General features: G+C 40.6%; 1 long non-coding RNA gene and 1 pseudogene across 1 annotated transcript; one reads left to right on the top strand and one right to left on the bottom strand.

The window, feature by feature from the left end:
* Nucleotides 1-45: 45 nt before the first annotated feature.
* LOC123584192 lies at nucleotides 46-27,148 on the top strand. The gene is made up of 4 exons (XR_006705238.1): nucleotides 46-176; nucleotides 3,465-3,618; nucleotides 24,555-26,473; nucleotides 26,682-27,148. It is a non-coding gene; the product is annotated as an uncharacterized LOC123584192 (long non-coding RNA).
* On the bottom strand, nucleotides 4,494-5,505 carry LOC123584190 (annotated as a pseudogene).

Below are 27,148 nucleotides of genomic sequence, written 5' to 3'. Positions count from 1 at the left end.
GTGCTCTCCCGCAGCCGGGCTCCCGGGGGTACGCGGAGGGAGGGGGAGAGCAGTTGAGGATTGTGGAGTGGGGAACAAGGGGAGGCGGCCTTTACTGGGCGGGGAAAGTGTCCCAAACACCGGTCTGTGGCCCTGGGATCCTGCCAGTCGTCCACAGAGCCCCCTCCTGTCGGGAGGTAAGTCACCAGCACCTGGCAGGTCTTGTCCCTGCGGAAGAGCGAGAGACAAGGTGGCTTCATCTGGTATCCACGTCCCCTGGGTCCCGGAAAAAAATCAAAAGCAATGTTGGTTGAGGTCAGGGTAACATTTAGCCAGTTCCCAATAGTTAAATTTCAGAGCAGTGAGCGAACATTGGGATTAGTGAAAATCCTGGGGGTGAAAGATATCTATATATACCTCTTGATTTTTAACCTCAAGAATCAGTTTGCATTTCCTTTCTGCTTACTGAGCACTACCCCTCTTCCCTCCCCACCCCCAGCCTTTTTCATCTTAAGGCTCCAATATGTTTTTCTTTAGGCTGGAAGAGAGTTGCAGTATGAACAAGGCCTTGATTGATCTGTGGCTTTCTACAATTTGTTTAATGTTGAAGCAGTTACCTAGCTTTGGATCCTTGCAAATAAAATCATAATAGGGCAGGGAACATTCTGTAACCTGGTGCTTCTCCTTAGTGGCACCACTGACGTTTTGGGCTGGGTGCATAATTCTTTGTTGTGGGAGGTGCCCTGTACCTAGTAGGGTGTTAGCAGCATCCATGGTCTCTACCCACTAGATGACACTAGTAACCCACCCACTCCACCTCTGGCTGTAACAAGCCTGTCTCCAGATACTGCCAAATTTCCCAGGGGTAGGTGGCAAAATTGCAACCCCTTTGAGAACCATTGCCGTAATGGAAAAAGTACTGGCTTTGGAGGCAGATACGTGGAACTTTTCTGCCACTTGCCAACTTGATCTTTGGAAACGTCTCTGAGGCACAGGTCCTTCTTTTCTAAAATGTAAAAGATGCTATTAATGTTGTAGTTGCAAGGATTAATAAGTCCACTGCCTGGAAAATAAAACGAGGCTTTCAACAAATAATAGTTTTCTCTCTTTGTAAGACCCTATCTCAGAAAAGCTGGGGTATCAGAAATATTCAGATGTAAGGGAGTAAGTCAGGAATCCTATGACAAGGAAAGGGGAATAAGCCAGAAATTCAGTTACAGTAACATCTGAACTCCTGGTTCACTAAGACCAGGGAAAGGAGAACATTAGATTAAAAATCTGAGGAATGTGGAAGGATGTGTGATGGCTCTGTGGCCCCAACAACAAAGGTCTAACATGGGTAGAGAGTCACGTGTTACCCAGAGAACAAAAACTCTCTTGCCTACCTACTCACTGATACTTGAAATCCCTGTCTAAGAACATGAAGCCTTTTATTCCACTACTGGCATCTGGAAAATACCTTGCATATAGTAGGTCTCTGGTAAGAATTTGTTAAACTGAACTAGAGCTAAAGCTTAAAGGACAAACACCCCTGGGAAGATAACACAGTGAGATGATTCACACGAAGGTGATGCCAACTCCTCTTATGAAAGTACATTTTAGGATATGAAAAGTGGATATTGCTTTTAAATATCTCCAAGATCAGGAGAGGGTTCTAGAGACAGCATTGCTTGGTACCCAACTTCAATTGAAGCCATCCTCATTATTTAAGTATTTTGTTCCAATTCTTTCAAAAATTTACTTTCTCTCTCCAGTTTTAGCAGCAAACATGTTATCCTAAGTTCAATTTAATATGTCCTTGGCTTTCACTCTGTGTGTATAAACTAGAAAGACAGGGTCCTTTCTGGTTGCTATTCCCAGGAGGCAATCCATGATCATAGGCAGGATGCATACAGCTAGTATGGGCTTATGGTAGAGTTAGTTCCCAGAAATACCCCTCCACTGGGAAGAATCACCACCAGGTGCAATGGACTTGGAGAGGGGCCATTCCTAAAGACCTTTTATTGAATACTTAAGTATGAATTTCATATTAAGAAATTATTCCAATGGTATACTTTTTATTGATATCTAGAAATTTATATGTTACATTTTAGAAGGAAAATATTTTTTGGCCCTAATGAATTGGCATGCTTACTTTTACTATTGGGTTTCCCTTTTTGTCTTAGCTGACAGAAAGCATAAATAAAATGTATGTTCAGTTGCAATAATTATTCATAGCCTACTTTTCTATTTACCTCTAATTCCCTTTATTAGGCAGGTGGCTTTTTTATTCCACTCTTGTTTTAATGACTCAATTAAACTTCTGTTTTATTGGAGGAGCTCTAAGCCCTTTGGAACTGGAGATACAAATAAAATAAACTATGTATCACACATACCATAATATATAGTCTAATACATATAATAGTTTATTTACTGCATTTTATTTTATATTTTAAAAATCATTATTTCTACATTTAGTCTATATATTTATAGATAACCCTTAGTTTCATAATTCAGAGGATTCCTAGAACTCATGTTTGTCTGTTTGGACCTGCTTAACATCATGGTGAAAATTATCCAATAAAAGCAACAAGACGTAAAAGGCCAAGATAATCTTTTTTCCATTCATTGTGTTATCATGAACGTATTTTAATCCTGAAAGTCCCTGAAGGACAAAAACAAACAGGAAAAAAATTTTAAAGAAATATATAACAGGGCGGAGTAAAAGAAATACAATTACATGATGTGTGTGCATTTTGTGTTGACCAGTTTCAAAACAAAATCTCTTAGGTTTTGGTGACTGAAGAGCACTTAAGAATGTGAGCCATTGACTGGCTCTTAGTCATTCTCCAATCAAAATACTGCAGCTCCTGATTCATCTAATACTAAAAGAGAAAACAGAACTTGGACCTTGGAGGGGTTAGCATGTTACACAGTAATGGATTAATTTGTTGTTTGTCACTAGAGGGGGCTTTAAGAAAGTTTTTCTTTTTTAGAAAGTTTTTTTTTTTTTTCTTTAATGTTTATTTATTTGAGAGAGAGAGAGAGAGACAGTGTGCATGCGCACACACGAGCGGGGTGGGTGGCAGAGAGAGAGAGAGAGAGAGAGAGAGAGAGGGAATCCCAAGCAGGCTCCATGCTGTCAGCACAGAGCCCCACATGGGGCTCGATCTCACAAACCATGAGATCATGACCTGAGCTGAAATCAGGATTTGGATGCTTAACCAACTGAGCTACCCAGGTGCCCCCAAAAAGTTTTAAGCTGCATACCTGTGAGCAGAGCAGCCAAACTGAGGCAATATTAACCTACAAATCTTACTCAAGGAGTATAAGATGTAACTGAAAAACATTTTTAAAAGTGACCCTTAGGTAGAACTTTTCCAACTATAGTTAGTGACATACATGGTGAATTCTGTTTTGAGCACAGGAAAAAAATTAATGGATTAAAAAAAATCCTCATCATTGTCAATCTAGAGCTTGATTTTTCTTAATTTTGTTTAAAGCAGGAGAGAATGGCATGACCATAATTCTCTATAAAGCAATATGTGCCCAACAGACAGAAGAGAGTGACAGCAGGATATACTGACCCCAAATGACCATTCTGAGTTCTAGTAAGGAATTGAACTTTGATATCTCAGCACAGGCGTAATCTTGCACACGGTAAGTGGTCACTCTAAGAACTATAGCACCCTCTGGAGTTTGTGCTGCATTTAATTTGCTCCATTGTATACTTCTTCATTTTTCCTATAGTGGAGAAGAACACGAAATTATGGCTCTACAGGCAGCTTAGCTGCTTGTTATTACTAACAAAAGAGTCAATCATATAGTGTGGCTCTTAAGTGAAGGCTGCTAGAATTGCAGATATTAGGCCCCTTAATACCTGTCACAGTCTTCCATTGCTCTCGTTTCTCTCCAGCTGTGTTCTTTATATCTTTTCCTCCAATTAAGAGAACAAGTCTCTGTGAATGGAATTTAATCATTCTGTGGTTACTAGGTAACCTGTTGCCATAGCTTAAGAAGAGCATTTTATCTCTTCTCCACTGCCAATCAGTTGCCACAATACATTGGGGCAATGCTTGGCCGAAAGGCTTGATAATCCGCCTAACATATTCCCTGTTTACAAGTGGCTTCACCGTTAAAAACAAAGCAAAGCAAAGGACATAACCAAGTTGTCAGTCTATCCTGGTCATATTTGTTTCACTTAAAAAGCAGGGTTCGGAGTTTTAACAATTAATGGATTTTGGAAAGTTGCAGTGAAGCTCTTAGAAGTGCGTCTGTGATTCACAAACTACCACACACGAATCAATTAAAACAACAACTAGGTTTTGTTAAGCCACCGATGAAAACCATACTTTATTTGTGCCCTATCTAGTTTTCCTTAGGGATTCAACCTCCTCTCCCGTCATACTTTGTCTTTTAGGGTATCTGCCTGCAATATACTCCCCAAACACTTTAAATTATTAGGCTGAATGACCCAAAATTGCCCTTTTATAAATCAAAAGTGGTCAAATACAGACAATGCTTTCTTTTCTTTTTAGTTTTATGGCTCTATTAACACAAATATGACATGCACATCAACTGTCTATTCATTTTCTTCGCTGCGCAGCCTGGCTTCAGGATTGGTGCCTCTGACGGCCAGTGGCACTGCTCTTTCTGCAGTGGCTTTGCGGTGCTTGGAGGAGACGTTGGGAGCAATCTCTGCCCAGTAAGATTTTTTGCACACACGGCACTTGAAGCTCCTTGACCTTGTGGACTAGGAACTTCCGGAAGCCACTGGGCAGCATGTGCTTTGTTTTCCTATTGCTCCAGTAACCGGTGTTGGGCATCGAGATCTGGCCCTTGAATCTTCTGCCCACCCTATCGTCAGTGCCTCTGGGTCTCTGCCAGCTGTGCTTAATTTTGACATATTGGTTTGACTGGTGCCAGATGAACTTCTTAGCTGTCTTTTTTTTTTTTTTTTCTTTTTGAGAGAGGGAGAGAGAGTGAAAGAGAGAAATAGAGAATGCAAGTGGAGAAAGGGCAGAGAAAGAGAGAGAGAGAGAGAGAGAGAGAGAATCCCAAGCAGGCTCCGTACTGTCAGTGCAGAGCCCAATGTGGGGCTCGAACCCACGAACCACGAGATCATGACCTGAGCCAAACTCTGGCACTTAACTGACTGAACCACCCAGGTGCCCCTCTTGGTTCTCCCTCTCTCCGTCTTTTTTTTTTAAGTTATTTATTTATTTTGAGAGAGGCAGAGACAGCATGAGTGGGGGAGGGGCAGAGAGAGAGGGAGAGAGAGAATCCCAAACAGGCCAGCACTGTGAGAGGGGAGCCTGACGCGGGGGCTCATACTTACAAAACTGTGAGATCATGACCTGAGCCAAAATCAAGATTTGGACGCTTAACCAACAGAGCCACCCAGGGGCCCCTTGGTTCTCTTTTTAATGATCTTGGATGTCACCAGAGGTCTGAGGGCAGCCATTCAGGAGGCATTTCCCACAGTGAGGACACAGTCTAGAAATTTTGGTTGTGCTCCGGGCACAGAAAGACTTCCTCTGTGTCATTTATAACATGTGGAGTGGATGTTTATATATGATAAACAGACAAATAAGAGACTGAGTGATTCTCTGAGCCTTCTTAATTTCCTTTTTAAATGAGCCTCACAGGGAACAAATATTTCTTCTTGGACCTCAGAAAATTTGGGGGCTAGAAGGATGCCAGTGATTCCTAAACCAAAATATTCATCTTGTAGAAAAACCTACTGGAGCACAGAGAAGATAAATAATTAGCCTATGCAACTCAGCTTTCTGACTCTTGATTTAATGCTCATTCCACTAAATCAAGAAATAGGCAGCTAGACAATTATTTCAGTGACGTTTCATTATGCCCGTTTGCACTTCTATGCATGTGTTACCTAAAATAATGGAAAAATCTTTTTCATGTGCAATCATGGATGTATAAAATGGGAAGGGTAAATGAGACTTTGCTTCAGTCCTTTCTCTTAGGCAAACCTGTATCTAAGCTGTCTAAGATAAGTGTATGTATATTTTAAAGTCATATCTTTTTCTAAAAGGCTAACATATATTATTCTTCCAAAATGAAATAGAGCTCAGTTGAGCCCAGTTTTTCTCCTACCCCGAAGATGATTACTTTGCCGTAATCCAGAAAGACTGTCATTGACATGGAGTTGAGGAACATTTTATTTATTTTGTTTTGTTTTATTTTATTTTATTTTATTTTATGTTTATTTATTTATTTTGAGAGAGAGAGAGCACACAAGCAGGGGAAGGACAGAGAGAGAGAATCCCAAGCAGGCTCCTGCGCTGTCAGCACAGAGTCCCACATGGGGCTCGATCTCACAAACCATGAGATCATGACCCGAGTTGAAATCAAGAGTTGGATGCTTAACCGGCTCAGCCCCCTGGTGCCCCAGGAAACTATATTAGAGAATTATTTCTGAGAAGGGGCAGCTTCTCTTTTTCAAGGGTGAAGAAAAGAACAACACTAATAACTTCCTGTAAACTAAAAACTGTCACCTGTTATTTCAGTCCTTAATTTATTAATGAGTTATTCCAACTCATTAATGAGCACCTACTATGAGCAAGACCCACGACTCTTCAGCTCACATTTTCCTTTCGGATTCTACAACACACAACCATATTCTCTCTAGTTCATTTACAGTGATCCTGGAAGCTGGGCATTTATAGAGATATTGTAAAGTGGCAGGTAACATAGAATAACCATTAAGTGTGTGTTGGAATCCACTTGCTTGTGAATCCTGGCTTTGCTGTTTCCTAGCTGTGTGACCTTGACCAAAGACTCTATTTCTTCATGTGTAAGACAGCAGAGCATAACAGTAGTGTCTACTTTATGTGATTGTTGTGAGTATGATCAGAGTTCATATGAATAAATAGCTTACCAAAGTGCCTGCCTGGCTGCCATAGTTTGGGTTTCCCAGAAGCTGACCCTGGGACAAGAATTCAAGTACAAGTCATTTATTTAGGAGGTCATCCCAGTAAACACCAATAAGGGGGACATAAGTGAGACAGAGAAGGGAAGGAAGCTGTAAAGTGTTCTATCTAGTGCATAACTGGAGCTCAGTCCCTCCACAGAACTCTGGGAAACAGAACACCACAGAGTTATCCTACCCAAGGGTGGGGAGCTGGGCTATTTATCCACCACCCTGCTGTCAGACCATGTTTAAGGGCTGCTGGAGGCGGGGTGGGGGGTAATACCTGAAGGGCAGGTAAAGTGGGCTTCCGTGTTCAGAGAAAGCTCTAGGCAATAAGGTGCAGGCACTCACTGTTGCAGTTGGGATTGGCGAGCAAGGAAGTGGCATTGACAGGGTCCACTTTCCTGGTGACAGTAGCCATTCAACATACATTTACTCCTTGTATTTTTAAACATCATTACCGTTAAGTAAGCTTTTGGGTTCTTTTCAAATTGCATACGACTGGCACAGAGAAGGCGTTTGTTGTGAACACCTGTTATTTTTGTCTGCCCAGCATCCTTTCTCTTTTCTTCCTTCAGGAAATACATCCCTTGTCCTTTGGGTGATAGTCTCCATTTTTCCTCCTTCTCAGTCCCCTCTTCTCCTGGCCCTCCTTTATCACAGGAAAGGGGAGTGTGACTCTGGCCTGGCCAGAATGTGTCCAGCCAGCTGGCTATGGGGATTGATTCAAAGATGGGCACAGAAATCTAGTCAGCATCCGGTCCTATCAGGATCCTCTCTGGGACCTAGCTTCTACAGCTATTAGCACTGACTCTTTCTGCTGGGTTTGCTGAGCTGGGAGATAGAGGCCTATGCTGCTGACCACTCTCTTACTCTCTGTGGAAAGCACAGGTACAACAGATAAGGGGAAACAGAGAGGAGGAGGAGCGGGGAGAGAGAGAAGAGGGAGGAAGACAGAAGGAAACATCCTGAAGACATTATTTGAGCTCCCCCAATACAGCTCTGGTGGAAGCATTTGAACCTGACCTCTCAGTTCTAGGAGCCAATAAATTCTTCACTCTCACATGCAAGGGAAGAATCCTAATGGACACATTTGTAGCATTTCATGCTCTACAATTCTAGGACATCTTTTAACACCTCCTCTTCCAATGTAAATTCCTAAGTAGTTATAAAAGCTGCTAGCAAGATGGTGGAGGCAGGTATGAACTGGCGGTATCTTTATATTCTGGAATAGCCTTCTTCTCCTTTGAGGTTCTGGCGTTTCATACTTTATTTCTCAGTCACAGCATTGAATAACTTTGGATTACCCCATGAGAAAGTTATTCCCTTTGCCATTCTTTCACTCCTAATTACATCAAGGAGAAAGTCTCAGTGTGATCTTACTATGGCTTTTACACCTGTCATCTTAGCTAATCTTCCATTTTTAACAAAGGCTGAAGTTCAGTTTCAGGCCATAGTATTTGAGGCATCCTTCTTTGTCTTTGTGGTGCTTGCTTATGGAATTTACTACTATTCTTCCAATTATAACTGAGGTATAGTTTTTCTTTTAATAATGTTTAATGTAAAAAGTGAGTAAACTCAAAGGAAAACTACAAAGGAAACAATAGTGTTTACTGGTGTAACAATGTGGCAAAAGACACGTAGGTGACATGTAAAAGACTGGAATTTGGAAATCACCTGCTTAGTATAATGGTATCCGTGCTTCCTCAGAGTAAAAAAAAAAGAGATTAGGTAGACAAGGTGCCAATCACATTTTCACATTTTCCACCCTGCGCTGTCTCCTTAATTCATTCCCTTCTGCCTGGATCACAGGGGCAAGTGAGCAGATGTACAGGCTAACATAGACATGTATGTAACCAGGGAGTGGAATCAGAATTCCCCTTTCTGTAGGCACCTGTGAATCCACCAATGAATGATCCTCTTGGCATCTTCCTCCCTCGGTTTCCAAGAAAGGATGCAACTTTCTTCCTGATGACAGAGAAGAGAGGCAGGAAATGGCTTCTTATAAGAAGAGGTGATGATTCCACCAAAAGGTGATGACTTCTTTCTTTTTTTTTCCAATCATCTTCACATTTTCTTTTGGGTGGATGTAGTTCACTGAATAATGGCCATCCAAAGAGATCAGGTCCTAATCCCTGGATTCTATAAATGTTATTTTATAAGGAAAAGGGGTCTCTGCAGAGGTGGTTAAATGAAGGATCTTGAGATGAGATGGTGATCATGGATGATGTGAGTGGGTCCTAAATACAATCACAAGTGTCCTTGTAAGAGGGAAGTGGAGGAAGGTCACACGGATGGAAGAGAAGACAATGCGAAGATAGAGGCAGAGATCAGAGAATGTGGTCCACAAGGCAAGAGATCGTCAGCACCACCAGAAGCCAGAAGAAGCAAGGAATGGATTGTCCCCTAGAACCTCCAGAGGGAGTGAGACCCTGCTGCCATCTTGATTTTGGCCTAGTGATACTGATTTCAGACTCAGGCCTCCAGAGCTGTCAGAGAATAAACTTTTGTTGTTTTAGACTACCCAGAATTTGTTACAGCAGACCTGGGAAACTGATACAGCGGAATGAAATGTTGTCTCTCAATGACTGTCTCCAAGACAAGCATTTCTCAGAAATAACAATGCAAGTACCCATCTCTTTTTGTTCTGATTTTTTGTCTTGATTACAATTCAGGGAGCCCAGGGGAAAAAAATCCATCCCACTGAACACTTAACCCCATCCTGTTCCAAAAAGGAACATCACCAGGGCATCTGGGTGGCTCAGCTGGTTGAGTGTCCGCCTCTTGATTTAGGCTTAGTTGACAATCTCTCATTTGTGAGATCGAGCCCTGCATTGGGCTCTGTGCCGGGCATGGAGCCTGATTCATATTCTCTGTTTCTCTCCCCTGCTCCTCCCCAGTTCACAAGCATGTGCACGTGCTCTCTCTCTCTAAAAAAGCAAATAAATAAAAATAAATAAGGAACATCACCATTAACTCCTAGCATGGTCATTAAAAAAAAAAAAAATCTTGCTTTCCAGACAATTGAGAATGTTGTTTTTCATTTATATATAACAAACAAAAGATTTTCTCACAAGTTATACTGGAGGCTACTACTAGCTCCCAATTCCTATTTTCCCTTAAATAATAATTGCACTCCCAGGTTTTGGTTGGGCCATATGGAATCAAAACGTTTCCTATCTTCCCTCGCAAGAAGGATTCCCATGTAACAAAATTCTTGTTAATGTGTACAATAGAATGCTATGCTCCATTGACTTTAACAAGCGGCAGTAAAGTTACTTTTAGGAGGATCCATTTACATAGCTTAGTTTGGAGACTATGAAAATCCTAACTATGATTGGTTAGGATTATGTATAACAGTGAATGATAGAAGACACAAAAGTTTAGTATTCTCTTTTGTGAATATCTGACTCCAGGATTAGTGTCTACGGGGTCTATTCCAGGATTGGTACGAATCCCCACAGTGTCAGACACTCGTGCTCCATCTCGCCTGTCACCATACTGAGCACTGCCTCATTCCCAGGACCACGTCATGGTCTGAGATGGCTGTTCCAGGCCCTGCCATTACATCCACATTCTAGTGATGAAAGGAGGAAAGGGAAAAAGAAGGGCACTCTCCCTCCTTTATGGGCACATCCCTAATGTTGCATACATTTTACAAGAGCATGGAAGCATTGTAGAATGAAGACTTTATGAGATCAGAACCTTTCGGCTGTGTGGTCTTGGCTAGTTGTGTGGCCTTGAACAAAGCACATCTCCGAGCCTAGATTTCCTAACATTTTATGTATGTATGTATGTATGTATGTATGTTTATTTTTGAGAAAGAGAGACAGAGCACGAGTGGGGGAGAGGCAGAGAGAGAGAGAGGGAGACGCAGAATCCGAAGCCAGGCTCCAGGCTCAGAGCTGTCAGCCCAGAGCCCACGTGAGGCTTGAACTCATGGACTATGAGATCATGACCTGAGTCGAAGTTGAATGCTCAAATGACTGAGCCACCCACGCAGCCCTCAGCTTCCTAACATTTAAAATAAGAGAGTCAAAATGCAATAAATGTTGTTTCTAGTACTTTTTCTATGAAAAACTGGGTATTTTAAAGATAGGTTTTTCCTAGTGTTCTAACAAAGGCTAAACCTCTAAACTTTGGAGTTATTGTAGGACTTCTGCTATCAAGCTGCTTATGGAAATGGCAGATCTAGTGTCAGTGATTTCACCGATATTTTGTTCTTAGAAAATTATTCATGGTCTTAAATCACATTCAGACTCTCGGATTGTTGACATTACCATCTATAAAAATTGAAGAGTTTCAGGGTGAGGAAGTAAATTACTCTGCTTGGTGCTTCCCTGATGGATTGGACTGAGACATGTTATATCAAACCTATAAGAAATTGATTTCTTTTACCCATTTCCATTAAACATGTTTTTACACATTCCGTATACCATAGTTCAATGTCTTCCAATGGTTACAGTCTAAACTAGAAATCACAAAAGCCTTCAGGGGGTGGGCAGGTGACATAGATGTATGAGGACAATAGGTGCTTAGTCACTGGTACTGCTACCAGATATAACCACTGCTCAGGTACTTTGCCTTTTCAATGACAGACATAAGCCTTTTCATTCCCAGGCTGTACATCACACGTAAGCACTAAGTGATAACCCATGATCTTTAGGGATTAGTGACCCAATCTGGTGGCTTATTAAGAATCTCCTAGGAAGCTTTGAAAAATGTGATTCTTTGCACTCCCCCAACCTCCAACCTCACCCCAGATTCTGATGAAATTTATTTTTGGTTAAACTTGGGCATTGGTATTGTTTTCCACATCGCCTCTGGTGCTTCTCAGGTGCAGCAGGGTTGAAAAGCACTGGCGATATACTGTTAGAAGCTTATACTACAAGTAAAGTGGGATAATACATTTGCAGGTAGACTCTCATTAAAAAGAGATGCATCCAGGGGTACCTGGGTGGCTCAGATGGTTAAGCATCCAATTTCGGCTCAGGTTACCATCTTGCTGCTCGTGGGTTCGAGCCCCGCATCAGGCTCTGTGCTGACAGCTCAGAGCCTGGAGCCTGCTTCGGATTCTGTGTCTCCCTCTCTCTCTGTCACTCCGTCACTTGCTCTCTCTCTCAAATAAATAAACACTAAAAAAATTTAAAAGACCCAATTATTTGTTTTCTTTCTTTCTTTCTTTCTTTCTTTCTTTCTTTCTTTCTTTCTTTCTATTTATTTATTTTGAGAGACAGAGAAAAAGAGGGAGAGAGAGAGAGAGCACAGGAGAGGGGCAGAGAGAGAGGGAGAGAGAGAGAGAATCCCAAGCAGTCTCTGTGCTGTCAGTACAGAGCCCCACTTGGGGCTCGATCTCCATGACCCAAGCCAAAATCAAGAGTTGGATGCCCAACCAAGTGAGCCACCCAGGCACTCCTATGCTTCTTTTCTGATCTCAACAAGCTGATCCTGAAATTTATATGGAGAAGGGAAGGAGCTGGAATAGTTAAAATGGTTTTGTAAAATGAAAAAGTTGGGAGGTCTCATGTTACCTTATTTCATGACTTACTATAAGGCCACAGTAGTTAAGACAAAATGGTGTTGGTGAAAGTTTAGAACACAGATAAATGCAACAGGAGAGAGTCCAGAAATAGACTCATTCAAATACAATCACCGCCTTTTTTTGTAAAGTTACAAAGGCAATTCAATGTAGAAAGAATTGCCCCTTCAACAAATGGTGCTGGAACAACTGAATGTCCATCTGTAAAAAAAACTGAACTTGGGGCGCCTGGGTGGCGCAGTCGGTTAAGCGTCCGGCTTCGGCCAGGTCACGATCTCGCGGTCTGTGAGTTCGAGACCCGCGTCGGGCTCTGGGCTGATGGCTCAGAGCCTGGAGCCTGTTTCCGATTCTGTGTCTCCCTCTCTCTCTGCCCCTCCCCCGTTCATGCTCTGTCTCTCTCTGTCCCAAAAATGAATAAATGTTGAAAAAAAAAAAAAACTGAACTAGATATTTATCTCATACCTTTTACAAAAATTAATTCAAAATGAATTCTAGACTTAAGTGTAAAACCCAAAGCTAGAAAACCTCTAGGAGAAAACTTGCCTGATTTGACAAAGCATGACACCAAGAGCATGGCCCATAAAAGAAAAAATTTTGATGAATTCCAATTTGTTAAAATTAAAATACTTGGTCTGTAAAAGACACTTTTAGGACAATGAAAAGATAAGCCATAGACTTGGAAAAAATATTTTCAAATCACATATCTGATAATGTTCTTAGCTACGGAATATATAAAGAACTCCTAAAACTAAGTAGTAAGAAAACAAACAACCTGATTTTTCTAGATGGGCAAAAGTTCTGACTATACACCTTACCAAAGAATACGTAAGGATGACTCACTTCTATTTGAATGGGGAAAATAGTAATTTTACTCTGGGGAAATCTTTTGGATACCCCTTCACCAAGTGATCACCAGTAGTAAGTCATGTTAATACCATGTACCTCCTGAAATTATGCAATTCATGCTATATTTTTCCTTGAATCTATAACTTTGGTCCAATCAGGAGAAAACATAGACAAACTAAAATTGAGAGAGACATTCTAGAAAGATATATTACAACTACTCTTCCAAAGTGGTGAGGTCATAAACTGCAAGGAAAACAAGGTAAATGTGTTGGGCTAAAGGTAACTAAGGAGACATGATAACTAAATGGAAGGATCTACATGTGGCTCCTGGGATTGGATCCTGGAACAGAGAAAGGACATTAGTGAAAAAAAACAGAGAAATTCTAATACAGTCTGTCATTTAGCTATTCTGTACCGATGTTAATTTCCTAGTTTTGATAATTAAATGATAGCCATGCAAATCGTTGACGTTGAGGGGAAGTTGGGGAAAGGGTAGATGGGAATTCTTGCAACTCTTCTCTAAGTTGAAGATTATTTCCAAATAAAAAATGAAAAAAAAAACAAAACACTTTACTCAGGTTAGTAGGTTTTATCCCAGTTCAAAGACGAAAATACTGAGGCACAAAGTGATTAAGTGACTTTCCATAATTTTAATGAGTGTCATATCTAGTGTTTCAACTCTGGTCTGTCTAACTGTAAAGCATGTCTTTTTTCACTACCCAACTATCTTTTTTTTAGTATATGTGCTGCCGAAGCGAGCACTACCCAACTATCTTTTAAATCATGTTTCCCCAATTTTCAAGCTTATAGGACTATCTTTTTTGCTTTGTTTTAATTCCAAAGTAGAGGTGAATCTTTGTATTCCCAGCACCTAATGAGATGATTTCTTTAGGGAATGTGTCCAATAAACATTTGTTGGTTGGGATAGCATTTCTCTCCTCAAAAGTGTGAGTTATCAGGGCACCTGGGTGGCTTAATTGGTGAAGCATCCAGCTCTTGATTTCAGCTCAGGTTATGATCTCAGGGTTGAGAGAACAAGCCCTGTGTCAGGCTCGGTGCTGGGCATAGAGCCTGCTTAAGATTCTCTCTCTCCTTCTCCCTCTGCCCCTTCCCCACCGTGGCACATACTTTTGCTCTCTCCAAAAAAAAAAAAAAAAAAAAAAAGAATGTAAGTTCTTCACTATCTTCATAGAGACTTTTCCAAAGTCATACCAACATGCTTGTGTGTAATGACCCAATGTGTTTTCCTTCATCTTTCCCCAGCAAGCAGGTGGGGAGGCTAAAGGAAAGGTGATCAGAAAGGCAGTCAGAGCTAACACATTCAGAGTGAGCCTCATCCATTCTTTCCCTGGGCTCTTGCATACTCTATATAAAGTCACAGTATGCTAACTGCTATAACAAACCTCCCCCACCTCCTGCCCACATTTCAGCAGCCTGATACTATAGATGTTTATATTTTCTTTTCATAAATTCCAGTCCATGAGAGTATTGGTATTGCTAAGCTTAGCTTCACATAATCATTCAAGGATCTGGCTATGGAGGCTCCATCATTCTTTAAACATGGCTGCATGGGCACTTGGGCATGGATATCCAGCTGGCAGATGAGGGAAGAAAGAGGAGAATTACCAAATTTTAATGCACCAGGTGCAGAGGTGGCCCACATCACCTCTGCTTACATTCCACTAGCTCTACTCTCAAGGGAGGCTGAGAAGTAGAGTCTAGCCTTGTGCATGAGAAGAAGAGGTTATGGGTTTGGTTGTACACATGCCTGTCGATGCCTGGACATGAAGTCATTTGTATGGACGGGCTGGACTCAGCACTCAGCATCCCAGCAGCAACTACTAAAAGCAGACTCCAGCCAATCCCTCCGCCTCAGCATTGGTTGGAGAAAATCTCCCACTTCTTTGCTCTCTGTTGTGTCCTCTTCTCCTGTGCCTTGTGCACGAGCAGTTCCTGACAACAAATGCATGGGAACAAGTGGACATAAAAGAGAACAAAGCTGCCCTTGTTCCTCTAAACCCCAGCTGTCAGGGCACATCTCTAATACTTCAAGTACTGATTCCAAGTGTTTCTTGGAAGTGATCTCTTTAAATCAAACCAAGCCAGAATGCACTTAACATTCATCATCTCCTGCTTTTATGTAGCTCGATAGTGTGAGGTCTGTGGCATCTTGTCAGGCCCTTTGTTGTTGAGCAAGAACACATTTGTTTGAAAACAAAAAAAGATGGCACATCAGAAAGAAGAGCCTGATTCTACTGCAGCAAATACAATAGGCCCGCTCTTCTTCCTGAGAATGGGCTGCCATTGTAGGCCCAAGTGTTCTCGCCCATGGCTATTGTCTCTCCTACAGAGAGGCTAGTCTTACAGTGAGCTAGGCCCCAATGGAGGGCTTGTCATATCTAAGAGCCTGGAAAAACTATAGGCATTGATCAAAATAAACATTTTCTTGCTGTATCTTAGGGAGTCAATTCCTTTTTCAGGGAACTGGATCTTCATCCATCCATTAAGTAGATGATTTGGATAACTTACTTTATCTCTCTTTCTCAATCCCTTCACCTATAAAGTGATATATGAATATTACCATATGAGGCCATTATACAGTACAACTTAGATGATCTTTATAAAACACTTAGAAAAGTGTCTGGCACTTTATGAACACTCTAATTATGAACAGTTTTTATTATTACTGCTGTTGTTTTTGTTGGTAGTGGCATTGGAGGTATTTTAAAAATACAGAGGCAAGAAGGGTAGTTAGAACACTACTTTAGTAATCTAATAATGAAGTAATAAAATTAGATGTTAAGTTGCAGTGGTGACATAAGATAATAAAGATGTATTGTTTGAATATAAAAAAAAATATTTTCTTAACTTGCCCAAAGCACCTGAAATACTTAGTCATTACGAACATGTAGTCTAGCTTCATGTATCAGATGAGGTTTGTATAAATTTTACAATGTAAATGTACACATCTTTCCAGCTGTTATTTTTGAGAATATTTCATCTACAGAAAGTGTTGACTTACAGGGGCGCCTGGGTGGCTCAGTTGGTTGAGCGTCCGACTTCGGCTCAGGTCATGATCTCGCAGTGTGTGAGTTTGAGCCCCGCGTCGGGCTCTGTGCTGATAGCTCAGAGCCTGGAGCCTGCTTCCAATTCTGTGTCTCCCTCTCTCTCTGCCCCTTCTCTGCTCATGCTCTGTCTCTCTCTGTCTCTCTCTGTCTCAAAAATAAAAAACATTAAAAAAAAAAAGTGTTGAATTACAGCTTGTCATATATTGACACAAAGCAAATTGAAGACCTATGTGAAATATATAATGCACATTATATGATTTCTTTGCAAGAGTGGTTACATGGAGTCTAGATCCTAGACCATTGTGAATGCACATGAACACCAACATTTGTACCTGTCGACCCCAAGTGCTGGCCCTTTGACCACAACCAATCAGAATTTAGTGACTTTGAGTCCTGAGCTTTTGCCCACACCATATGCTAGCTCTCAGAACTCAATAACTAATTGAGTTCTACTAAGCTAGAATAGTAGTAGTTGAGAAGCACCATTTTAAACCAACATTGAACTGGAGCACCTGGGTGGCTCAGTTGGTTAAGCATCTGATTCCTGATTCCGGCTAAGATCATGATCTCATGTTCATGGAATTGAGCCCAATATGGGCTCTGTGCTGACAGCGTTGAGCCTGCTTGGGATTCTCTCTCTCTTCCTCTCTCTCTGCCCCTCCCCTGCTCTCTCCCTCTCTATCTGTCTCTCAAAATAAATTAAAAAAACCCCAACAACATTGAACCATAAAAAACTTGAAGTATCCGTGTTTAGTGATTGATAGCAATAATGCTAATGATGATATATTCTTTAAAATATTTTATTTTATTAAAAAAATTTTCTTTAACGTTTATTTTTGAGACAGAGAGAGACAGAGCATGAACGGGGGAGGGGTAGAGAGAGAGGGAGACACAGAATCGGAAGCAGGCTCCAGGCTCTGAGCCATCAGCCCAGAGCCCGACGCAGGGCTCGAACCCACGGACGACGAGATCGTGACCTGAACTGAAGTTGGCCGCTTAACCAACTGAGCCACCCAGGCTCCCCTAAAATATTTTAAATTGTAATATTTGTGTATGTATGTATTATTTTAAGTTCTTAGTTTAATTCCAGTTAGTTAACATACAGTGTAATATTAGTTTCAGGTATAAAATATAGTGATTCAACACTTCCGTATATCGCCCTGTATTCATCATGACAAATGAACTCCTTGATCCCCCATCACTTTTTTCATTCATCCTCTCATCCTCCTCCCCTCTGGTCACCATCAATTTGTTCTCTAGAATTAAGATTCTGTTTCTAGGTTTGTGAGTGTGTCTCTCTCTCCCTCTCTCTAATCTCTCTCTCCTATTTTTCCCCCTTCACTTGTTTGTTTTGTTTCTTAAATTTCCCTTATGAGTGAAAACATATGGTATTTGTCTTTCTCTGACTGACTTCTTTTGCTTAGCATTATACTGTCTGGCTCCACCCATGTCATTGCAAGTGGCAAGATTTCATTCTTTTTTATGCCTGCATAATTTTCCATTGTATATATACACCACATCTTCGTTAGCCATTCACCGATCGATGGACACTTGGGTTGTTTCCATATCTTGGCTGTTGTAAATAATGCTGTTATAAGCAACAGGGGTACATGTATCCCTTCGAATTAGTGTTCTTGTATTCTTTGTGTAAATATCCAGTAATATGACTGCTGGATCATAAGGTAGTTCTATTTTTAACTTTTTGAGGAGCCTCCAAACAGTTTTCCACGGTGACTGCACCAGTTTGCATTCCCACCAACAATGCATGAGGGTTCCTTTTTCTCCACACTCTTGCTAACACCTGTTGTTTTGTGTGTTTTTGATTTTGGCTATTCTGACAGGTATGAGGTGATATCTCATTGCAGTTTTGATTTGTATTTCCCTGATAATGAACGATGTTGAGCATCTTTTAGTGTGTCTGTTGGCTATCTGTATGTCTTCTTTGGAGAAATGTCTGTTCATGTCTTCTGCCATTTTTAAATTGGATTATTTGGGATTTTGGGGGGTATCGGATTTTCTAAGTTCTTTATCTATTTTGGACACTAACCCTTTATCAGATATGTCATTTGCAAATATCTTCCCTGATTCAGTAGGTTGCCTTTTAGTTTTGTTGATTGTTTCTGATAATAATCTTGAAGTGTAAAGACACTCTAAAATGTCAAATAGCTAGAGATGAAATGTCGAAGCTGTGAGATACGATAATATTTAAGATTGTGTAGAAAGCTTCAAAAGCAGAACTATGAAAGGGAACAATTCATCTCACTTGTGCCCTGGAACTGAGTGTGTTTCTATCTCTGGAGCCCACTCTGTTTCTCTGGGCTCTTGGCTCCAAGCCTGCTCAGGCTGGGTAGAGGGAGGGCCTACCAGGTAGGTGTATGACCAGTCTGAGGCTAATTGCTTTCTAGCTTCCAGGCCACTATAAAACGGTACAAGGAGTAGGACCATCTTGTCCACAATGAGAAGGTTTTACCCCTCCCAGTCAAGTAGTCAGGCAGATAGGGAGGAGCATGGACAGTATTCTTTGAGCATTTACTCTATGGGAAATACCATATTAAGTGCCAAGGGAATGATACAAAGTTGTGGTGGTAGGGGTGGGTGGAGGAAGACAAGGGCCTGACCTTAGAAATCAGATGTGACTGGAACGATTTTTATGTGAGTGTGGTCTCTCTGCAACTCACATCCCTGCCTTAGGGTAACTGTACGTTCCTGAAGGACAGGAATCCCGCTGAATGACAGCATGCTATAGGGAAAAAAAAACCTTGTCAGTTTGACCTACTCTGATTCTGCTCTTATTTAACCCCTTCTGAGCCCCATATTTTTCCTGTATAAAATGAGCATAAACACGAGTGCCTGGGTGGCTCAGTCGGTTAAGTGTCTGACTTCGGCTCGGGTCATGGTCTCGTGGTTTGTGGGTTCGAGCCCTGCATCGGGCTCTGTGCTGACAGTTCAGAGGCTGGAGCCTGCTTCAGATTCTGTGTCTCCCTCCCTCTCTGCCTCTCCTCTGCTAGCACTGTCTTTCTGTCTCTCAAAAATAAATAAGCATTAAAAAAATTTAGAAAAATAAAATGAGTATAAACAGTGATCTAAAAGGGTTGTTTTCATGCACATTAGAGACTCCCAGTTAACCTCTCTTCCCTTTGGATCTTGCTTATAATAGATGCTTGGTAGAGAAATTAATTAGGGACATTTTGTAGAATTATAGAGGTTTTTTTTTTTTAGTTTTTATTTAAATTCCAGTTAGTTAACATACAGTGTTAATTTCAGGTGTACAATTTAGCAATTCAATACTTCCAAATAACACCTAGTGCTTATCACGACAAGTGTCCTCCTTAATCCCCACCATCCCCATTTAACCCATCCCCACACCCTCCTCCCCTCTGGTGACCATCAGTGTGTTCTCTATAGTTAAGAGTCTGTCTCTTGATTTCTCTGTCTCTTTTTTTCCCATGATTGTTTGTTTTGTTTCTTCAATTCTGCATGTGAGTGAAATCATATAGTATTTGTCTTTCACTGACTGAACTTGTTTCACTTAGCATAATACTCTCTAGCTCTATCCACTTCATTGCAAATGGCAATATCTCATTCTTTTTTATGGCTGAGTAATATTCCATTGTGGATATGTACCATGTCTTCTTTATCCATTCTTTTGTTGATGGACATTTGGGCTCTTCCCATAATTTGGCTATTGTTGATAATGCTGCTATAAACATCAGGGTGCACGTATCCCTTTGAATTCCAAAGAAGACATCCAGATGGCCAACAGACACATGAAAAGATGCTCAACATCACTCATCATCTGGGAAATACAAGTCAAAACAACAATGAGACATCACCTCACACCTGTCAGAATGGCTAGAAACATCAGGTGTTGGTGAGGATGTGGAGAAAGGGGAACCCTCATGCGTTGTTGGTGAGAATGCAAACTAGTGTCACCACTGTGGGGAACAGTATGGAGGTTTTCCAAAAAGTTAAAAATAGGACTGCTCTACGATCTAGCAATTGCACTACTGGAATTATAGAATGTTAAAACTGGAAGAGCCTTTCAAAATCATGTAGCTCAGCTATCTTATTCAATTTAATTATAATTCTCCTTTTCTTAGAGTTATGAATTGATGGGAGAAGAGCTGCTCCCATCAAAACATAATGACATCTTTTCTACTAGATAGAAAAAGATAAAAAAGAACGAGATACCAAATATTGGTGAGGGTGTAGAGAAACTTTATGCACATCTTTAACAAGCATGTATATAGATTGGCTCAACTTTTCCAGGGTGCTCAACTTTTCTGGATGATAGGAACCACAAACTTAAATATATATGCTGTTTGGTGTAGCAATCTCACATCTAGGAATTTATCCTGTGGAAATAATTGACCAATTAAACAAAGATATGTTCGTAAAAGAATCTTCACTGTAGTGTTGTTCGTAATAGTGAGATGCTAGAAACACTCTTAATATTCCTAAATAGGGGCTTAGTTAAAAAAATGATGATACACCTATTTGATAGAGTGTATCACAATTCTATATTAATTTGTATGGAAAGATTTTCGCAACGAAGTGAATAGGAAAAGCAGGTCCCAGAGCATCATGCAGGGTAGCACTTCATTTTATGTACATTTATGAAAGTGCACAAAGAGATGGGAAGATGGTCACCATGGTCACGACAGTTGCTTCTGCATCATTTAGGCTAATTTTTACTCTCTTCTTTATAGCATTCTAAAATGCATGGATTGTCTACCTGAGCATGTACTGATATTATTATCAGAAGAAAATCACAAAGCTATTTTCATTTAGAAATAAGGTAGAAAAATAAAGACCTCTCAGGTCTTTCAGGGAAATAAAGACCGTATTTCCCATTTAAAAAAATGTTTACTTATTTATTTTTGAGAGAGCAAGTGAGTGCACAAGTGGGCGAGGGACAGAGAGAGGGAGAGAGAGAGAATCCCAAGGAGGATCCACGCTGTCAGTGCAGAGCCTGATGCAGGGCTTGAACACAGGAACGGTGAGATCATGACCTGAGCTGAAATCAAGAGTTAGACACTTAACTGACTGAGACTCCCAGGCGCCCCCTGTGTTTCCCATTTTGATAATGGTACTTGGGTGGTGTCACTGTGCAGAATCTATTATTTTGTATTTGTTTGTTTGTGTGTTTAAAGTTTACTTATTTATTTTGAGAGGGACAGAGAGAGAGAGCAAGCAGGGGAGGGACAGAGAGAGAGGGGGAGTGAGGGAATCCCAAGCAGGCTCTGAGCTGTCAGTGCAGAGCCCGATGTGGGGCTTGACCCCATGAACTGTGAGATCACAACCTGAGCTGATATCAAGAGTTGGACACTTAAGCGACTGAGCCACCCAGGCGCCCCTCTTTTTTATCATTTAACCTGACTGCCAAACCAGTTGTGTTCATGGTCATAACTATAGAAAGCCCATACTCCCATTATTTTCTCATGTTCTCCGTATCCCCTTTTGGACGTTTTGGGAGTTACTACAGGTCTCTTTTTGAAATGAGGCAGTGAATATATAAATATGTAAATAAATAATAAAGATTATTCCTGTCTTTCGCTAATTGTAAAGCTCACACCATCATAAATCCATTTCTTCCCTAAATAAAAGCAAATGGTTAGCCATTCTATAGTGTAAAGCTGTCCTTAAATGACAACCAAACAAAACAGATTTCCTGTCTTGTGATAAAAGAATGTTAAGGACTACCGGGCAAGATGTAGGACGCGTACTGAGTACTGGTTGCCATGGTTTTGGCTGAGGATGGGCTATTTAAGCTTATCCTTAATTTGGATAGGCATGAGTCTCAGCTTTGCAGGGTTAAAAATGGTGCAGAAGGCATGGCTGTTTTTAGACTGAATGAGAGTCTGGCTATAGTAACAGCTAAAAATAGAAGGCCCTCTCTTTAATTAACCCTTTAGCTACCAAATTGGATAAAAAAAAATTGCAGTATATTCTCTTTAGAAAATACAGCTGGAATGACAGAGAAAGCTGTTATCTAATTATATAGCATTTTTGAACAAACATCCTGACATTAAAGAAAAAACACTCTGCTATATATAAATATGTATATGTATATGTATATGTATATGTATATGTATATGTATATGTATATGAAAAAGGCCTGTTTCAAGCTTTAAAAATCAGCTAGTCAGTTCCCATGGCAGCTTTACTCTGTCGAAGGATTCCAGATCATAACCAATGTAACATTTTTAGCAGCTAATTTCTTCTTCCATTTGCAAATAGCACTTGGGAGTAAACAGACAGTGGACTTTTAGCCTTGGTTCTGCTGCCCATATTATTTCGTGTGACATGCTGTGCATTATTTAAAAAATGCAGATGGCCTCTGTATCAAGGACTTTGACACTGAAAATAGAAGAATCTATAAAAGCTAGATAAATAAGCATATGCTAGTTTCCACTCAGGATTTCCAACCCCTCTTTTTGGAAACTGTGGAAACTCTTTGATGGGCACATCGTGGTTTGGAAAGTCCATTCAAACCAGAATCAGAAAACAAAAGGTCCAGGTCTAGTCCTGCCCCTGATTGCATCTGAGATCTTGGGCAAGTCATTTAATCTGCTTGGGTCTAACTTTTCTTATCCTTTTCTTAATGTTTATTTATTTTTAAGAGAGGGAGAGAAAAAGAGAGGGAGAGAGAGGGAATGAGCGGGGGAGGGGAGAGAGAAAGAGAGACAGAATCTGAAGCAGGCTCCAGGCTCCAAGCTGTCAGTACAGAGCCCGACACAGGGCTTGAACTCAGAACTGCAAGATCATGACCTGAGCCGAAGTGGGACGCTTAACCAACTGAGCCACCCAGGTGGCCCTCTCACTTTTCTTTTTATAAACTCTTCAGTTTGAAGATGAGTTGTCTACTCCAACATGTTTTATTATTTCTTGGGGCGCCTGAGTGGCTCAGTCGGTTAAGTGCCGATTCTTCGTTTTCCGCTCAGGTCGTGATCTCGCGTTTCGTGGGTTCAAGTCCCGCATCAGGCTCCATGCTGATAGCAAGAAGTCTGCTTGGGATTCTGTCTGTCTCTTCCTCTCTCTCTCTCTCTGCCCCTCCCCTGCTCATGCTCTCTCTCAAAATAGGTAAATAAAATTTTTAAAAAAAGTTTTATTATTTCTTGTTTTTAAATAGTCGAATGATTTCTTCACATAAAACTCATGTGGAAGCCCATTATGGAAACAGAAAATGAGCTGGTCTGCTTGCTAACGTTGGCCCAGGGGCATCTGGGTGGCTCAGTCGGTTAAGCATCTGACTTCAGCTCAGGTCACGATCTCATGGTTTGTGAGTTTGAGCCCCACATCAGGCTCTGTGCTGACAGCTCAGAGTCTGCTTGGAATTCTCTGTCTCCCTCTCTCTCTCTCTCTGCCCCTCCCCTGTTTACACTGTGTCTCTCTGTCTCAAAAATAAATAAACAATAAAAAATAAATAAATAAGGTTGGCCCAGGTTTGGAGAGAGTCCTGAGTATTTCTCTCTGGGTCTTTATTCAACCAATTCCTGGGCACCTTTGACATGTTGAGTAGGATGCTCCAGGGCTCCTCAATGGCACGACTTGAGGACCATCGGGTTAGGTAAAATTTCATGTTTCATTCAGCTTTAGAAGTTAGTCTGTAGTTCTGAGAAATCTCAAAAAAATAATGCCCTAATAATTTTTTAGAAGGTTGGAGTCCCCATATTATACCAACAAAAATAAAGGATAGCAACTTCCAAAAAATAGTAATTAGTATTATCAACATTATGGGTTAGAAAAACTGTTGTCTTGGGGGTGCCTGGCTGGCCTAGAGGGTAGAGCATGTGACTCTTGATCTCAGGGTCATAAGGTGAAGCCCCACCTTGGGCATGGAGCTTAAAGAAAAAAGAAACAAAACCTGTTTTCTTGATTTTCCTAACACATGACATCAAGGGATACTGATGTGAGTCTTCTTCACTGTCTATTTGTTATGAGACCTCACAATAAAATGATTTACTTCTTGATGCATCCCCTTTGCTATTTTGTCTGTTTACAAATGTCTCCCCATTAACTCATTATTTTGTGATGAACTTTTTTTTTTTTTTGGTATTCTTTTTGGATTTTCTTATGGCATGAGATAGCCCACGAGCTCCATTATTCTGAATAACAGAATGCTGCTTATAAGGATCTCTTGTTTATTGTGAATGTTAATCCAGCCTCCCCCTGTATTTACGCAGAACTGTTCTGCTTTTATTTACAGAGGAAGTTGCAACAGGGAGAAGAGCTCTGGTTGGATCAATGACTTGTGGGCTCACAGGGAGAAAGCTGGAGAAACAGATTCTGTTTAAAACCCGACCATTCGTTATTCTGTGTGTTTTGGGTATGGGGCTACTGACGGGAAGTAGCAATAGAATGAAGAAGAAAGCACATCTTCTCAGATTTTCTTCATTATTTCCAACAAGACTCAACAGGATCAACAACGAAGGCTCTCTCTGATTCTTGCCTCAATTTCATGTCTCTAAGAGCTGTGATCTGCGTAGGAATGAAGTGTGGTGACATCTGCAGCTGGAATCGTGAGCGCTTCTGGGTGCTGTGCTCCAGAGATAAACTAAAGCTGAGCAAAAATACTATGACTTAATAATATGATCCTTATGAGAACAAAATATTGTGTACATCCCCAGATGATTAAAACTAACATTTATACTGTGCTTTCCAAGCCACTACAGTGGTTATAAATAGTTTCTCTACAAACTATTTATAGAGAAATCACATCAACCACCCACCACTTGTTAAAATGGAGCAAGTATTTTCACACAAAGGCAACTTTACAAAACAGCAGGGGAATTGGTAATGGAAGGAACAGATAGGCTGGAAATGACAGGCGGGAGACTTAACTGATTTCTTCCTTTTCTATTTTTAACCTTTAATGTGTAATATATATTCAGAGAAATGCACATAAGTGTCAGCCAGCTGAAGTTTCACTAACTTAACATACTTGCGTAGCTGGCAGCAGATCAGGAAGTGGAATATTACAAACCCCCGAGTCTTCAGGTCACTGTCCTTCCAAGGTTACCTGGCGTCTTGTCTGCTAGCTGCACAGATTAGTTTAGTTTGTTCCTAGCTTTTATAGAAATCGAATGCTACCGCATGTTTTTTTGTGGCTGGTTTCTTAGATTTAATTTTACGTTTGTGAGACTCATCCATGCTGTTTGTTCATTCTGCTACACAGTGTCAAGTTGTGCAACCATAACACAATTTATCGATCCATTCCAGTGTTGATGGGCCTTTTGGTAGTTTTTGCTTTTTGACCACCACAAATTGTGCTTCTTATGAACATCCTTGATCATATCTTTTGGGCATATGTTTAGGAGTGAAATTGCTGTCATAGAATAAGCACATTTCCATGTTAATAGGTTCTGCCAGATAGTTTTCCAAATGGTTGTGCTAATTTACACTCTCAACAGTAGTGGAGGAGAATCCTGGTTGCTGTATGTACTTTCCAACATTTGTTATTTTCTAGTGGGTGAGTAATGCTATCACTTTATGCTTTCAATTTGCATTTCCTTGATGACAAAGTTGAGCACCTTTTTATATGTGTGTCGGTTATTTGTTTTCTTTTTTAAAGTGATCTCTACTCCCATCACGGGGCTTGAACTCACAACCCCAAGACCAAGGGTCACATGCTCCACCAACTGAGTCAGCCAGGCGCCCCATATGTGTATTGGTTATTTAGAGAGCTTCTTTTGTGAAATGTGCCTATTCAGGGTTTTTGCCCAATTTTCTGTTGGTTGTTTATCTTTTTCTAGATGTTCTATATATATACTGGATAATCTCTTCATTTTCTTATGTACAATGTGATTTTTAAGTGTTTAGGTTTATGGTAGGTATGTTCTTCATGTTTTCACGTACTCTGTTTATGCAGAATATGCATCAATATGCATCTTAGATCCCTGTATATTCAGGCCTGAAAAACTTCTAACAGCACTTAGGTGAAAAAAGTAACCTTATTCCAAAGTTGAAAGTATTGCATGCAATCAGCTACCATAAAATGCATCATTATTAATTTAATGACATTTTACATTCATGGTCTATTTTTTTTATTTTTAGCTTTTTCATATTGCTTGATTCATTGCTTAAAATGAATATGAAGATAAGAAAGACAACCCTCCCTCCTCAAATGTGAGGGGATAATGATCTTGCTTTGAATTTGTTAAAATAGACCATGATATCTTATTTGGGGAAGTTATCTATGGTGAAGTTCATAAAAATATTAAAAATTCTGGTTTGGGTTTCAGTTTTGCAACCTACTAGTGTTTCTTACATTAGTCAAAATAACCTTGAAATCATCATTTATTTGGAAGGACATTTGCCATTTTTGTCTGTCCAGGATCCTTTTGGCGACAGTGCCCAGTATCTTTTTGGAGAGCCGCCTTGATCACAGTTGGTCTGCATGTGTTGAGCCCACTATCAGCTTCAGCAGAGGGCAGGTACCACTGACTCAGACCTGATCAGATAGGCACCACATTCCTCAGGGCATAGCCATTGGTTCAAGAATGACTGTGTGATCCATCCGTATCAATGACATATAATGAGATGTCATATAATGACGGAAAGGAAGCCTCTTCCATGCTGGACTTGACTTCAGGAGGATGTGAAGTAGAGCTGCTGTGACCTTCTTACAACCTTGAGAAGACACTCTGTTGAAAACAGAGCCAGACCAGAAGAAGCAAAGCTAAGAGATAGAGAGAAATGGAATTGAAATAACATTTTGAGCTCCTGGATCAAGCCATGACTGAAGCTAGTAGTATCTGGACTTTTCAGTAACATGAGCCAGTAAATTCCTTGTCTGCTTAA

Source organism: Leopardus geoffroyi, chromosome B3 (assembly GCF_018350155.1).
Source record: "Leopardus geoffroyi isolate Oge1 chromosome B3, O.geoffroyi_Oge1_pat1.0, whole genome shotgun sequence".
Lineage (NCBI taxonomy): Eukaryota > Metazoa > Chordata > Mammalia > Carnivora > Felidae > Leopardus > Leopardus geoffroyi.
Note: the sequence above shows the minus strand (reverse complement) of the source record. Positions and strands in the feature narration are given on the sequence as shown.